Source organism: Triticum dicoccoides, unplaced genomic scaffold, assembly GCF_002162155.2.
Source record: "Triticum dicoccoides isolate Atlit2015 ecotype Zavitan unplaced genomic scaffold, WEW_v2.0 scaffold84484, whole genome shotgun sequence".
Lineage (NCBI taxonomy): Eukaryota > Viridiplantae > Streptophyta > Magnoliopsida > Poales > Poaceae > Triticum > Triticum dicoccoides.
Window position 1 is genome coordinate 22,995 of NW_021304434.1, and position 16,382 is coordinate 39,376.

General features: G+C 41.7%; 1 long non-coding RNA gene across 1 annotated transcript; it reads right to left on the reverse strand.

Annotated features, from left to right (window-relative positions):
* Positions 1 to 13,190: 13,190 nt before the first annotated feature.
* On the reverse strand, positions 13,191 to 16,382 carry LOC119348086. Its single transcript, XR_005168712.1, has 2 exons — positions 13,677 to 16,382; positions 13,191 to 13,460 (listed from the first exon to the last, which is right to left on the reverse strand). It is a non-coding gene; the product is annotated as an uncharacterized LOC119348086 (long non-coding RNA).

Sequence of the window (16,382 nt, forward strand, 5' to 3'; positions counted from 1 at the left end):
TACTAATGGCGCACCTCTTGGGGGTGCGCCATTGCTATACAAAAAAAGATTACTAATGGCGCACCTCCAGGAGGTGCACCATTGCACCTATCCCCCCACTAAAATCCTCACTCCCCTTTCTATCCCCAATCGATCACATCTCTCACCCTCCCACTGCCCCGACCCGTACTGCGCCGCCGCCGCCCCCGTGCCCCCGCCGCCTCCCCCGCTCCGACGAGGTGCTCCGACAAGCAGGGCCAGCGCTAGGGTTCCAGCGCCACCGCCGGATCAACGCCCCGCCTCCACAAGGAGAGGAGGAGCCCCGCCGCCGCCACCGAGGGGAAGAGGCCACCGCCGCCACCGAGGGGAGGAGCCCCGCCGCCACCGAGAGGAGGAACCTCGCCACCAGGTCTTCAACGCCCCACCACTGCGAGAACGTCGACGTCCTCCTCCGCCGGTTCGAGGTGATTCCTACCTCTTCTCCACTTCTCCATCTCCTCCCCTGCAAACCCTAGGGCTGACTCTTCTTGCTCCTAATCTACATTTGTTAGTGAGGGCGGCAACCACATGCCCGTAGATTCCATTACCACAGAATAAGTAACCAGGCCTGCTGCTAGGCACATGGAAGATTCATAGACAAGTGTGGCTTCATCATGGTTATTTTTGTTACTAATATGAATATGAAATGGTCTACGGTTTGGGGAGTTAAGGCTAAGGCTTTGCAAACAAACATATCATGCATGTATATTCAGGTTTAGCACTTCAAAAAAAAGCCAATGTTCAGTTTGTGCACTAGAACGTACAATACATTCTGTTTTTGCACTGGATACAAGCAAATGTTCAGTTTCTTCAGTTGAAACAAAGCAAAGCCCGGACTTTGGACACAAAGATGCCATACATATTCACTTTAAACAAGTAATCACCTTCTGCACTGAATATATTCACTTTCTACACTGAAAAATGAGCATATATATTCAGTTTATGCACCGGGACGAGCATATGTATTCAGTTTCTCCACTGAATATGGGCGTATATTCAGTTTTTTCACTGAATATGAGTAGGTGTTCTATCTTTTTTCAATTTAAACAGACTGTGAACGGTTCAATTTTTGCACTGAGTATGGTCTGTTCTTTCACCTATAGAGCATATTTTCACACACAGGAACAGAGTGTAAAGGTTCTATTTTTTCCACATATATATTCAGTTAAAACAGAGTGTGAATGTTCAGTTATTTGCCACTGTGGTAGTTTCTTCCATCAAATACCCAGGGGTTATACCGGGCATGGTGTCAAAATGTTTGCTCCAACATGAACGAATTTAACCGGGGGATCGTGTTGTCCAGAAAACCCTTCCTTTTTCCTTTCATGCCATATTGGAGAGAATGATGCTGGAAATTAAACCCCCTTTCCAGCATCATCTTTCTTATAATGTCTATTTTCCAGACTTTTTGTTTTGACTTGGACTATCAAAATAATGTAAATTTCCTCCTGGTATCGTTTGCTTGCTGTCACAAATCTAACTTGTAATGACTATTTTAAAATATTTATCTTAGTTTTAGCTAATTATGGTGATAATATTTGTTAGTGAGGAATCAAAGCAGTGTAGTGGCATGGCCATTGACCTGTGGCTGGCATCTAGACACCACACACATACATACAGAGGCACATTGACTATTACTATGGCAAGTACTGTGTCAAGTACTCCATGTGTTTTTGTTGGCAGTTTATCATGAAATTGCAGGTACCCCGAGAGGCCCTTGAGTTTGCCGGAATGTCGATTAACTTCCGTTCCGGCAAATTCGGGTACTCCATATGTCCTATTTTCAGCAAAGGTCATGCTGAAATTTTTCGTGAATTTTAGCATGACTTTGCTAAAAATAGGACATATGGGGTACTTGCGACTAATGCCTGTTATCATGCATGTTTTATGATTTGTTGCAAGGGTATTAATTGGTCTCTTCTACTGCTTATCAGAGATGGCGGGAAGCAGCCACCGCCGCTCTGCGGCACTGCAGTACGAGTTGGATGCTTCTGAGTTCTTCACTATCATACTTGAGACTTCAGTATCATCCATGACGCAGGTATATAAAACGAGAGATCTCCCCTTCACCCATCTCATTATGATATCTGTTGTTTGCTACATCACTCATTGTCCCAAACTGCAGAGGTTGCCTGACAGTTTTATGAACATGCTGATGGGTGAAGATCCGCCAAATAATGTGAAGCTGCGACAGGCCGGCAGCGGGTTTCGCAGGCAGTGGGATGTGCAGTTGGTGATCAAGAAGGGCCACATGTACTTGTCTCGTGGGTGGGAGAAGTTCTACCGTCCCTACGACCTGCGGCTGGGGTACTTCCTTCTCTTCAGGTACGACGACGACGCCATCATGCTCATCGTGAAGGTGTTCAACACGACTATGTGTCGCATGCGCTACGCTGCCGATGATGATGCCTGTACGTTCTGTCTCTTCTTATTCCTCTACATTTGGCTTTGTCTCACATCGATTGTTAATGGTCATTGTTGCATTTTGGACAGGTAATGGGAGCAGCAGCAGCGACACTAGCTACAGCTAAAGCAGCATCGACTATGGGTGTAGCGAAAGTAGCAATGATTCTGACTGTAGCGAAAGAAGCAGCGATTCTGACAGCAGCATAGACAACAAGAAAGATGATCCGGACTGGAGTGCGAGAGAAGAGGAGCTGAGTGAGGATGAGGAGCTGCAGGATGACGATGGGCATCAGGCTGAGGATGACCAAGGGCAGGAGATGGTGGTGGCTGACCATGGGCAAGAGATGGAGGTGGCTGAGGATGACCTAGCGATGGTCGTGCCTGAAGGTGGCCTCGCGATGGTGGTGGTGCCTGACAATGACCACGCACCGGTGGTGGCGCCGGCGATCCCACAGCTGGACGACATGACCATGCAATTGTGATAGAAGACTACATCCCACTGCCTCCACTGCCTCCACCGCCTTGCCGCTCTAGGCGCATCAGGGAGAGGAAGGAGAAGAAGGAGAAGAACAATGCATGAGAACTGAACTTTGTCAGGTATGTCAGATCTCCTATAGGTTAGTTATCCAAAATGATATATATATACTTAGTTACCTATGTTATCTCTAATATGCTTAGTTGCCTATAGGTTAGCTTCATTTTTACCTAAGTTGGCTCTAATATGCTAACTTAGAGCTTATACGCTTAGTTTCCTATAGGTTAGCTCCAAAATAACTTATGTTAGCACAAAATGATCAAGTTTACATAATAAGCTTATAGTCTTTTTCTTATTCTTCTTCTTTTCCAAAATGACATAGGTTAGCTTCATTTTACCTAAGTTGGCTCTAATATACAAACTTAGAGCTTATATGCTTAGTTTCCTATAGGTTAGCTCCAAAATAACTTATGTTAGCACAAAATGATCAAGTTTACATAATAAGCTTATAGTCTTTTTCTTATTCTTCTTCTTTTCCAAAATGACATAGATTAGCTTCATTTTACCTAAGTTGGCTCTAATATACTAACTTAGAGCTTATATGCTTAGTTTTCCTATAGGTTAGCTCCAAAATAACTTATATTAGCACAAAATGATCAAGTTTACATAATAAGCTTATAGTCTTCTTCTTATTCTTCTTCTTTTCTAAAATTCTTCTTATTCTTCTTCTAGTGTTCTTCTTCTTCTAGTCTTCTTCTTTTTCTTCTTCTAACTTCTTGTTTATCATTTTGCAGATTTGATTTAATTGACGGAAGCTTGCGTGGATGGAGTGCTTATTTTCCATTTGTGTTTTTATTTTGTATCAATGTGAAACTTTTGTGAATTGATGGATAACGGTGTTGGATGAACAATGTGAAACTTTTGTAATATGTAACGATGAAACTATGTGTTGGCTATGTATGTATATATGATGGAACTTGTGTGTTGGCTATGTATGTATATATGATGGAACTTGTGTGTTGGCTATGATTGTTATATGGATGCTTGTTGTATATATATATGTGTTGGATATCTCATAGGTGAAATAGTGACCTGAGATTAAGAAAAAAAATTAAAAATATTGTTACTAATGGCGCACTACAATGTGATGCGCCATTAGTATAGAAGACACTAGTGGCGCACTGTGGGCAAAACTAATGGCGCACTGCCTGGTGCGCCATTAGTATACCAAATACTAATGGCGCACCAGTGGTACGCCATTAGTAAAAAATACTAGTGGCGTGCTACTAATGGCGCATTGGTAATGCGCCATTAGTAGGCAAAACCAGTGCGCTATTAGTAGGCTTTTTTCTAGTAGTGTGGTCAATGGGCTTGAGTTTTGGCTGAGGATGATCATCTACTAGGAAGACTGGCTTGACAAATTTTCAGCTCAAAAGGAGGAGCCTAGGTGGTACTTGCTTTGCAAAGTACCACACTGGACAGAAATATGAATGTTGAAGCTGGGCTCAAGATAATGAATGGATTGAGCTAAAATTTGGTGGAGGATGGTTATACTTCCTTCACAATGCTCTCCACTGAACAGAAAATTGGGAAACATATTTAGGGAAAATGGTTATATTAAATGAGCTAAAATTTTGTGAAGGGAGGTTCTATGGGTAGGGTCATGTCCTGGTAAATTTTCAGCAATTATAAAACAATATAAAATATAGTTGCTTCACAAACTGAAAATATTAGTAGAAGAAAAGATTGGATGGTGAGCTCCCATGGATTGTTAGATGGAGCTAAAATTTTGTGGAGAGCTATGATATGGGCATGTAGAATATAGGCATAAAGAAAAAAAATATTTTTTTAAGAAACTACCAAATATTTGTTGCAAAATAGCACCACTCCATTTTTTCAAAAATATTTTCAAATGATTGCTTTAACATTTTCTAAATACATGATTTACTTTATTCATAGACATTGTATATTTTTTGTATACATTTTTTGCGTACATGAGAAGCATTTTCAAATGCTTGCTTTAACATTTTTAAATACATGATTGACTTTTTCACAGACATTGTATATTTTTTGTATACATTTTTTCAAATGCTTGCTTTTCGAGTGCTTACTGATACAATTAGCATTTTCAAGTGCTTCATTAACACTTTTTGAACACATAGTCAACTTTTTTATATACAAATTTTAAACATTTTTTAAATGCTTGATTTTTCAAAATACAAATTAATATTTTTGATACATGGTTAACAATTTTTTATTTACACATATTAACATTTTCAGATGCTTTATTCACATTTTGAGATACTTGTTTAACTTTTTTTTCAAATGCTTGATTAACATTTTAAACACATTATCAACTTTTTTCAAACACATTGTATATTTTTTACGTATGATAAACATTTTCTTTATACACATGTAACATTTTCAAATGCTTGGTTACATTTTTTTCAAATGTTTTATGTGAAGTTTTTTGTAATATATATTTTTTAGAATATATTTGGAAGTACAAACAAAAGTAAAAAAATAATGAACCAACGAAAATCAGACAAAAACCGAGTCGCGGCCCTGGAGTTGGCCCACTCGGCGCACGTAAAATGTTTAAAGAAAAAAGGTACCCTCGTCCCACCGAGGCCCAAGCCCACTCGGCACCGCCCTTAAATACTTGTCGGCCGCAGTTGTATCAGTAGGTTGTTTGGGCGTGGTGGTTTGGCTCCGTACGTGAGAGTGAAAGGGTCGCGAGTTCGATTCTCACGATGCCCCCCCTTTTTGCTGATTTATTCGCCCATTTGAGGGCGTGGCCCGCTTGTTAGCACAGCGCACAAGACAGGTTTGTGGTACGGGTCCCACATGTCATTGGTACCATGTTAGTTGGTCCCGCATGTAAATGGTAGACCCCACAAGTCAGTTTAGTTAATACTTGAGCGGTCAAACCAACCATGCAATTGACACCTAAGTTAAAATGACACGACACGTAGGCAAAATTGATGATGTGGACATCTAGTCATATAATTTTATTCATGTTACAACATTGTGACCTTCTAGATTTGTTGTAATCAGCTAGAAATAAGGATGTCGATCACTGTTGTTTGCTTTATAACCTTTTCGTGTAAAATAATTGTTACTTTTTTGACTAAAATGGTCGTTATTGTTTAGTTTTTGGACCCGCCTAAACAGGCTACGACCAATTGGTTCGAAATGGTCATAGATTTATAACCATATCTTCCACGGTCACTAGAGAAGGTCATAATTTAGCATATTTCTTGTAGTGCACTGTCTAGAGGCTTGTTTTAATCCATAAATGGATTTCTTCTGGCGGAATCCCATATTTTCTTTGCCTTCCATGATAAAACCATTGGGTTGTTTCATGTAGACATTTTCTTTTAAGTCCCCATTGAGAAATGTCGTCTTTACATCCATTTGATGTAACTCTAAATCAAAATGAAGAATTAATGCCATTATGATTCTGAAGGAATCCTTACATGAGAATGGAGAAAATGTCTCATTGTAAACTATCCCTTCTCTTTGTATAAATCCTTTTGCCACAAGTCTTGCTTTATATTTTTCTATATTCCCTTTAGAGTCATACTTAGTTTTGTAGACCCATTTACAACCTACTGTTTTGGCTCCTTTAGGAATTTCCTCTAAGTCCCAAACATCTTTGGAACTCATCGATTTCATCTTGTCTTTCATTGCCTTCATCCACTTCGATGAATAAGGGCTTCTCATGGCTTCTTCATATGAGGTGGGATCTTTTTCTGTACGAACTATTTCCATGTTATAAACTTTATAATCAGTAGAAATAGTTGACTTTTTGTGTCTTGTAGACCTTCGAAGGGCCTCAGTTTCTGGCACGTTCTGTGCCTCAACTTCTGGCACTTCTTCTAAAATTTGCTGCTACACCTCCCTTTCATTCTCAACAACGGGTTCAGTCGGCTCCTGACGGACAGGTTCCGGATCTACCCCCATAGTTGTCATGGGTGGAGTTGCAACTGGTAGTGAGAAAAATGGCTCCTGAATCATGGGATTAGGTGCATGCACCCTCTTCTCCTCAAGATCAATTTTCCGAGCTACCAAGCTCCCGCTCATCATTTCGTCCTCCAAAAATACTGCATGTGTTGTTTCTACAAACTTTGCATATCTGTCTGGGCAATAGAAACGAAAACCCTTTGATTTGTCTGGATAGACAATGAAGTGGCAACTCACTATTTTCGGATCTAACTTTGCAATGTTTGGATTAAACATTTTGGCCACAGAAGGGCACCCCCACACCCTGAAGTATTGTAGGGAGGGCACTCTTCCTATCCATAGCTCGTACGTGGTTTGGGCACCGACTTGCTTGGTACTCTATTGAGAATGTGAATGGCGGTTTTAAGCACCTTCATCCATAATCCCAATGGCAAGGTGGAGTAACTCATCATGCTGCGCACCATGTTCATAAGTGTATGGTTGCGCCTTTCAACTACTCCATTTTGTTGAGGCTCATCGGGCATTGAATATTGGGATACTATGACAGTCTCCTACAAGAACTTTGCAAAAGGTCCAAGGACTTGTCCATATGGACTGTGCCGACCGTAGTACTCTGCCACACGGTCGGATCTTACTATCTTCATTCTTTTATCATGCCGATTTTCAACTTCAGCTTTGAATATTTTAAATTTATCCAACGCTTCAGATCTTTCTTTGATTGGATAAATATATCCATAGCGAGAGTAGTCATCTGTGAATGTTATGAACGAGTCATGTCCATCCACACTTTTCACCGGAAATGGTCCACAAATATTAGTGTGAATGATTTCTAGTGTGTCTGTGCTATGGATTGCACCCTTTTTGATTTGTTTAATATACTTTCCTTTGATACAATCTATGCATTGTTCTAAGTCTGAGAATTCTAACAGAGGAAGAATTTCACTTTTGACTAATCTTTCTATTCTCCCCTTGGAAATATGGCCCAAGCGACAGTGCCATAATTTCGATGAGTCGAATGTTCTCTTTCTTTTCTTTTGTTATTTATTCGACGCGTAAACAGGTTCTTTCACATTGCATACAGAATAAACTTTTTCACGAAGTGATGACAAATAAAGCTCATCGTGTAGTAAAGCATCACCCACATAAGCATTATTTAACCATATGGCACACTTGCCATGTCCAAAATAACATTCATAATTATCTTTGTCCAAACAAGAAACACTAATTAAGTTTTTATGACATGATCGAACAAATAAAACATCTCTAACTAGAAGATTGAATCCATCAGCTAACTCCAAGGAGATGTCACCGACAGCTTCAACTTCTGTTTCAACTCCATTTGCCACTTCAATGCGTCTTTCGCTTCTTTGCGTAGTCTGCATCGAATGGAATCCCTCTTTTTGCCATGATTGACTTCAGCCAATCAGGGCAGTCTTTCTTGTAATGTCCTTTCTGCTTACAGTGGAGACAAGTGTCTTTGTGCATTAGGAAAGGCTGTTGCTGACGCTGATGCTAATAGGGAGCTTTTCCTTGTGGCTTTGAAGGAGAACCTTTGATGTTTTGATTGTAATTCTTTTTCTTGTTCTCCTTCACATAGTTGAGTGAACCATCATGTGAGGCTTTGAGTCTGTCCACTTCTTGGACACACATTGCTATTGTCTTTTCAATGTCCCATGATCAAGGTGACATATTGTAGTTTAAAACAAAGGTTGCAAACTCCTTTGGCAGTGAAGCCATGACTAGGCGGACCAAGAGCTTCGGTTTGATCTCTAGATCCTCATCCATGGGTTTAAGCTTTGCCGCCATGTTTCTCATCCTAAGGATGTGATCTCTTATTCCATGACTACCTCCAGTGTAGTTCACTGTCACCAGTTGCTTTAGCACCTGGGTGGCATATATCTTTGAAGAGCCAGTGAACTGGCTCTTTATCTTTGTAAGCAACTCCCCTGCAGAAGTGCACTCTGCAATTGAGCCCATGATGGTGGTCTCAATTGTATTCTTTATAAATGCCATGCATTTTCTATTTGCATTGACCCACTTTTGGTTTTCAGTGGAATATCTCATCTCCACTGGAGCATGATCTTTTTTCTTCTTCTCCCACGTATCATCATCATCATCAGTGGCCTCTCTGACGGGCTCTGTAGGTCTGACCAGTTGTGGTTCATCCACAGCCCAGTCTAGGTCAGCACACAAATGCCAGGTCTACTTTCTTCCTCCACTCAGTGTAGTTGTCACCTCTGAGTGTCGGAACATATTTTAGGCAACTCATCAAGTGGAAGCCTCCTGACATCACAATTTAAGTGAGATCAGTATAACAATCATATGCATTAATCTAACGTTGGTCAAATTAAACATACAATTGTCTATGCAATTAAATCTATATTACCGTTGGGAAAAATATTAGAAATAAATGCACCTTTAATTTCAATAAAACATGATCATGTTATTAACAACGTTGGTCATAAAAAAATAAGGTAATCATATCATTTCAATAATTACTTTAGCATGCTCTTAAAAACTTAATGCTTTCTAAACTTTTATTTGTAAAAGAGCACTATTAATTATTTATGCAGCGGAAAAACATGAATAAAAATCATGAACTTTTATTCTTTACAGAAACTTTTTTTGACAAAATAAAAATTCATGAACTTTATTATTTTTTTGGTAAAATTCATGAACATATTTTTTTCTGAAAAAATTTCTATTTTCATTTTCAGAAACTATTTGTTTACTTTTCTATTTTCTAGACAAAATTTTCGTTGGAAAAATTTGCATAGAAAAACTATTTGAAATCTGCCCAAAGTCTAGACAAATGACAAAAACAAGATAAAAAATGCAGTTGGGCCGGCACGCGGCTGCGGCCTAGGCCCAGCGCGTGGCTGCGGCTTCTGCCCAGCGCCCCGCGCTCGCGCCCGCGGTGGCTAGCCACGGCCCAGCAGCGGCTGCCCCCGCCTCCGTTTTCGGCCCAACAGGGTTTAGATCTGGGTCGTCCATCGCAATCCGACCGCCACACGGTCGTTTCGCTGGGTCAAAAACCAACCTCGATCAAACCCTAGCTCCATTCCGCCCCCGCGCCCCTCTTTCGCTCTTTGCCTCTATACCGCTCGAGTACGACACCGTGTCGATCCACGCCGGCCGCCGGAGACGGGCTCCTCGAGGCCGCGAGCTCCTTCCCCTCCTTTTGTGTGTGTGTGTGTGTGTGAGAGAGAGAGAGAGAGAGAGAGAGAGATAGACGCCGCGGAGCCCTCCTTGGCTCCCTTTCTAGCAAGGGGAAAGCCCGGCCATCACAAGTCTCACCTAGGCCTCCTCTGCTCCCCCCTTTCGTAGCAGCGGGATGGGGTTTCGGCGGCTGCCTATGACGACGTCGCGCCATCGCGCCATGCAGGCCGCCCTCTCTTTTTTCCCTTTCCCCTTTCGTCTGTCCACCTTCCCGCGGAGAGTGAGAGAGTGCAAGCGGAGCCCACCTCTGCTCCCCCTTGCCGACGATGGTGAAGTATGCGTCGTTGCCTTCCCCTTCTCCGGCCGAGGGTTAGCCTCACGGTGAGCGCGTTGCCGTCGAACGGGTTGGCCGCGGTGCTCTTTGCCCCTTTCGAGGTAGTTCTTCTTCCCTACCGCCTTGGCTTGCCGATGCACGACGGGATCGAGAGGAAGAGGCGCGGCCGGAGTGGAGGCGCACTTTGCCAGTGGCCCAAGGACTTCTCCGGTGAACTTTTTGGGTTCTTTTGTTTGCTTTTCTCTGTGCCCTGCTAGGGTTCCTTGGGAGGTGGGATCTTTCTGTTCTTTCTTCTCTTACCGAAAATATCACTAAAACCTAGTGGCATCTGATACCATTGATAGACCCACTAGATCGTATCGGTCAGTGATTTCCGGTAGTGGGGTGTAGAGTATTACCTTCTCATGCACTTGAGGTGCTCCCGCCGGTGCCGGCCATGGTGAAGCAATGGCCGGTGATGGCAGAGAGATGGCAGCGATGGTGTGCTTTCCGTGAGCACTGCGTTAACCCTAGATCGGTAGGGAGTGTCGGTGGGGTTTGTGGCAGCGATTAATCTCATAAGTCGTGCCCCGGCCCCCACCTCTGTTTATATAGCACTAGTCAGGGGCCCACCAACCATGATTTGGTTGGGCGCCCCCGATCAGGGCGCGATGCAAGGGCCCGTTCGACCCGTTGGGCTCGAACGGGAGAGAGATCAACCTAACAATACGATCCTCTGCTTGCTCACTACTCCCTCCGTTTGAAAAAGCTTGTCCCTCAAATGGATACATCCATTTCAAAGACAAGCTTGGGACAAGCTTTTTCGGACGGATGGAGTAAAAGAGCAAAGTGGACAATGGCTTGGGTGAGATGATATGTAGGTACAAATAAGTTACGTTGTACTACATCGCATAAACAGTTAGAGAAAATTTCTAGAGGGTTGTCTCTAATTACATATCGAATCAAACCGTTGCCTCTACAGATATTTTGCTTACTGAAAAATGAGTATAGCAGTAGGCTGCAAATGTATCTGAATGCACGAGATATGAGTATGTAAAGTCCAAGATGGATAGTAATTAAGTGATTCTACCCTGTCACAACTCACAACCAGGCAACACGGAAGTGTTTGGGCGGTTGGGTCACACGCTCAATCAAGATGCCTCGTAATGACTTGTAGTAACCACAATTTCATGGGGTCCTTTTAGGTTTGTACCTGCAGTAGACACTGTGTTAAAAAATACTTGTCAAACATATGAATAAAAATAGATATATCTACAACTAAAATACATATAGGTACATTTATTTTTGTGACAAATATTTTCGAACGGAAGGAGTACTATTTAATTGGGTGATTTGTTTTGGTGCAAGGCCCCAACTACTGCCAGTGCAAAACTCAGCCAAGATATTCCGAATGATGCTCTGGCCATGAATATAACTAAGGTCATCTCCATCACCGACCTCAAAATCGCTCTCATCCGTCCGGGCTAAACTGTCGGGGCCCATTTTGTCGACCAACGCGGTACCCCATCAGTTCATAGACAGGTTCGGATATCCGTATTCCCGCAAATCGCAGGCAAACCAGGGAGACTTTCCTGGCGTTCGGACACAGCTGTGGAACTTCCTCTGTCAAATAAGTGCCCTCGTTTTCCTCACGAAAGTGATTCTAGATGTGTTGTGGAAACTGGCGAGGACAGGTGTAGAATGCACGAGTGAGGAGGAAAAAGGTGTGCCTCTTAAAGACATCGGCGTGGTAGGGATTCACATGTGGCTCATATAATTGATTTCCATGCCATATCCTTTTATTTTAATCCGAAGTATGAACAGAACATGTGATTAAAAATTGCTACGATGGTCAGTTTAATTCAACCTTTTTGTATTTTTATATTCTGGGTGGAACCTCTTGTTATGAGTTTGCGTCAAATTGCAGATGTCTTGAATACACTGAGATGTATACGGATGAACTTATGTACGCATTCTGTAAAATTGAAGTATTAAGAAACATTTGCATAGTATGTTGATAATAAATACATGTATAACAAGACTCACACTTCACCATACTCCCATTTCTCTTGTGGTACCAATACCTCTCTAGCTGGAGAGCAGATAACCAGAGTGGACTTCTATACATCTTACCAAATAATTTATGTCGTACACAAAATGCCTCATGCTAGAAATAAACCTTGTGGGTTTAATTAGTTCAGTGTAGGTGTAGTTTTTTTTCCAGTTACGCCAGTTAGCAGTTAGAGTAGTTTATTAGCCCGTTTAGTCCGTGGGTTTAACAACCTGCAGTGAGTATTACTCCTCCCTGATCTGTTCATTGGATGACATGAATTTTGTGCATCACGGTGGCGCAAAGTCAGGCCAGGAGCCGGTATAGGCAAATGTGAGTTAGGCCATACAAGGCGATGCTATGTACAATTCACTACAAGAAACTTGTTAATACATGACAGTCCTAGTCTGTCACAGATCAGCCAAAAATTGTCATGCGTGCCCACCCATGACGGATCAGAAATTCGTCATGTATATCGCGTCATAATTTGATGTCGTACCTTCCATGACGGTCCTTGGTCGTCATGGATCTGCCCCAGGCCCGCCAAGCCCAAACTAGGCTGTGACGGAACAGACCGTCACCGATTTACATGACGTGGCTGCGGAATGGCGTCTACATGGATCTGACATGGAGGATAACATGGCCCATGTGGTAACGAGCCCAGTTAGGGATTTGGCCCAATTTCATGGACAGTCCAGCCGAATAATGTTTATCTTTCACCTTCCATTAGCGTACCTATTTTTTAGTCCTACTTAATAGCCCTTTTTTTGTCCTACCTTTTTTTACGATGCAACAAAATTTACAATAGGGCAACCAAATTATATTCATTCAAAAATAGCAATAGTTCACATGACAATACATAGTTCCAACATAACTTCAAAACACCACAAGCATATCTAGAAAGCGCTTTAAACATTTTTGTTAAAGAAAAGAGTAACATGACTTCAAAGAAAATGCACTGCTAGCAGATTTTTAGTCTCCAACACTTCACCACCGCTCCAGGGCAGCTTCCGGACACAAATAATTCCCGCTGAAAAACTACAATCTCCAGGAACACGAAATAACTGCCAAACCTGCATAAAATCAAAATACTCAAAGGCAAGACCATTTTAAGTAAAATGATGATCCACACTTCAATATGAGATGTGATAAAGAATTGAGACAAGGCAGATGTTGAATAATACCAAGAATTAGAGAATATGCTAGTAATAACACTAGAAATTTGAGACTGAACAAATGCACTATGTAGCCAATCTAACACTCCTAAATCTGAAGCAAAAACAATATACCATTTACTATTAGTAATCTTAAATAAAAGCGCGCAATCTTCACTTCCACCGCTCCTTCAGATTGTAATTCTGTGTACACGCATTTCCAGAAATACAGTTGTACAAAATCCATCACCTCTGCTTTAATAAGCGAAGAAACTCAACATCAATTAAACTGTTAGCTTGCAAACCAAAAGAAGGAAGGGAAAACAACAGGATTATTTATACAACCACATTAAGAAGTCAGGTAATTATTGAATTAGACATCAAGGCAGCAATGAAAGTCAAATGACAAAGTAATAAAACACACAACAAAAAATGTGTCAAATGAAATTCAAATGATAAAATAACAAAACACACATCACAGAACTAAGTACTATAGCAGTAGTAGTTGAGGCCATACAAACCTGTCAACTAAACTTTGTAGAATCATTTCATACCATAAGTGCAAACCTAACCACTAGTAATGTTGTCTACACTCAAGACATTCCATTTCTTATGCTCATTCAGTCAATGCCCAATTTTATCTTACAGTGAATGCACCAACACTCATTGAAGGATAAAAGCTATGGAGAAGACCATATACCTGGTATAGTTAAGAGTTTGCTTTAGTCAGGTTTATAAGATTACCAAATGTTGGGCACCATCTGTAATTAAGAGTACAAATCTTCAAGCTCTACACATATCTAACTCTGCACCAGTTTCTAATATAAATAAATAAAACAGAGTAAAGGGCAGGAAAAATATATTTTTACAACTTGTTTAGATGGAGGTATTTAGTACATAACATCCCGAACATGGTGGCATGTACTGAGAACAAGAAATTCATCATCAAATTGTGATATATATTAAATTGAGCAAAGATCATGGGGCATAAATTTCATCAACTTATTGTGTTGAAATCGATATGATGGCAATTTTCACCACATAACACAGAGAAAGTTTGCACATAATATATAACAAAGAAGTAGTGTAATAGCAGGCCTAGTTAACAATCAATCTACTCTTGGTAGATGGATTCAGTGAGATTAATGAATTACTTTCTCTCCATAAAGAAGAAAAATCGAAGGAACCAACAGGAGCATCTCATGGGCATTTAATTATTAAACTAGTAGTTGCTTAACTAATTAGCCGATCTCACAAATTCTACACTACTAGTGCTCACACAGTAAGAAAAGAAAATAGCCAGCATTAAGAAGTGTTGTGCTCATGAAGTAACTCAACCAAAAAAAGTTCGAGAGCTGGATTCCAAATTATCTTCTTCAGTGACACAGGGACATAAGCATGGACTGAATTTTATGTTAGAAGAACAAGCATGAATTACGTGTATTTTCACTCAAGTTTACTTCCAGCAATCATAATTCACAAATGTAAATTGAGAGAGTGCCATAGCAGAACATAAGGGCAAATAGATGTTTGAGTAAAGTGTATGCATAACATAAAGAGCATGTGCAGGAAAGGGCAGTGTAGATACAATCACCAAGTAAAAAATGTTTTTGGTCCATGTGAGATGTGCAAATTATGTAGGCAAGGGCAGTGCAGACATCACTAAGTAAAAAATGTTTTTAGTTGTACAAAGACCATTAGATGCCCTGACTCGTATGGGATCCATCACCATTATGTGCATGCAGAAGATTGGACACTATGCAGTAAAATGAACCTGACACTGGAAAACCTGAATATTCAGTGCACTATCCAAACTTCATAGATATTCAAGAATGGCGTGCTTGGCGAGCTCACCGGGGATGATGAGGCGGACGGAGGACGTGGAAGGTGGCAGGCATGGCACTTTTTTCTCAACAAAATACATTCAATAAAATTGCAGATAAGAAATAGCATGTACCTACAGAATCTGCAGATATCAGTTTTTCTTCATTTGGATAATGGTATGAATTTCTCAATTGTAAAAGCTGGCAGATAAATGTTGTATGCAATTACTATTCAAAAAATCAGACAACATACATCGGACTTCTGAATTAGCAGTGTACAACTACAATCCTGAACAGCAACAAGAACAGAAATTAAACCTAATACTTTTTGTTTCCAGTACAAAAGATGAATGTGCGGCACAATGTAATTAGGAAGGAAGCAGAACAACCTACATCTACAAAGCACAAATAATCAGTAATGAACAAGCAGCCCAGGAAGTGGTGCTCGTGCCTTCTGCTATTCGTTTTAAAGACGGACATGGCAGATGCCCAAATTTCTTGCTTGTACCGATTCAGCCTGGCCAACGAGGCCTGCAGCTGTCCTCTACCAAGAACGGCTACATCCATCCATGGAGATGAACAGAGGGGGGCGGGAGGGTAAGGGACGATGCGGATGTACGTACTTGGTCTTTCCGGCCGGAGAAAGTGAAAAGCGGCGAGTGGAGGCTACTCACCACGGATGGAGAAGACGGCCGCAACGACGAGGGGACCGATGGTGGCATGGCTGACGGATAACTGGACCCAGCCACAAGGGCTGTACTTTGGATCTGTGGCGGTGTCGCCACATCATGTAACTCACCTCGGCACGCCGCCACCATGGATCTCGCATCTTCGCGGACGCCGCCGTGACAACGGATCTCGCATCTTCGCGGACGCCGCCGTCGTTGCCGTCTGTCGACACTACCACGGATCTCAGGAGCCCCACCCACGCGCGCCTCCGCGTCGTAGGAGGTGAGCTTCGGAGCTTGCCGTGCTTGTTCACCGGACACGGAGGAGGAAGAGGACAGATGATAGATGG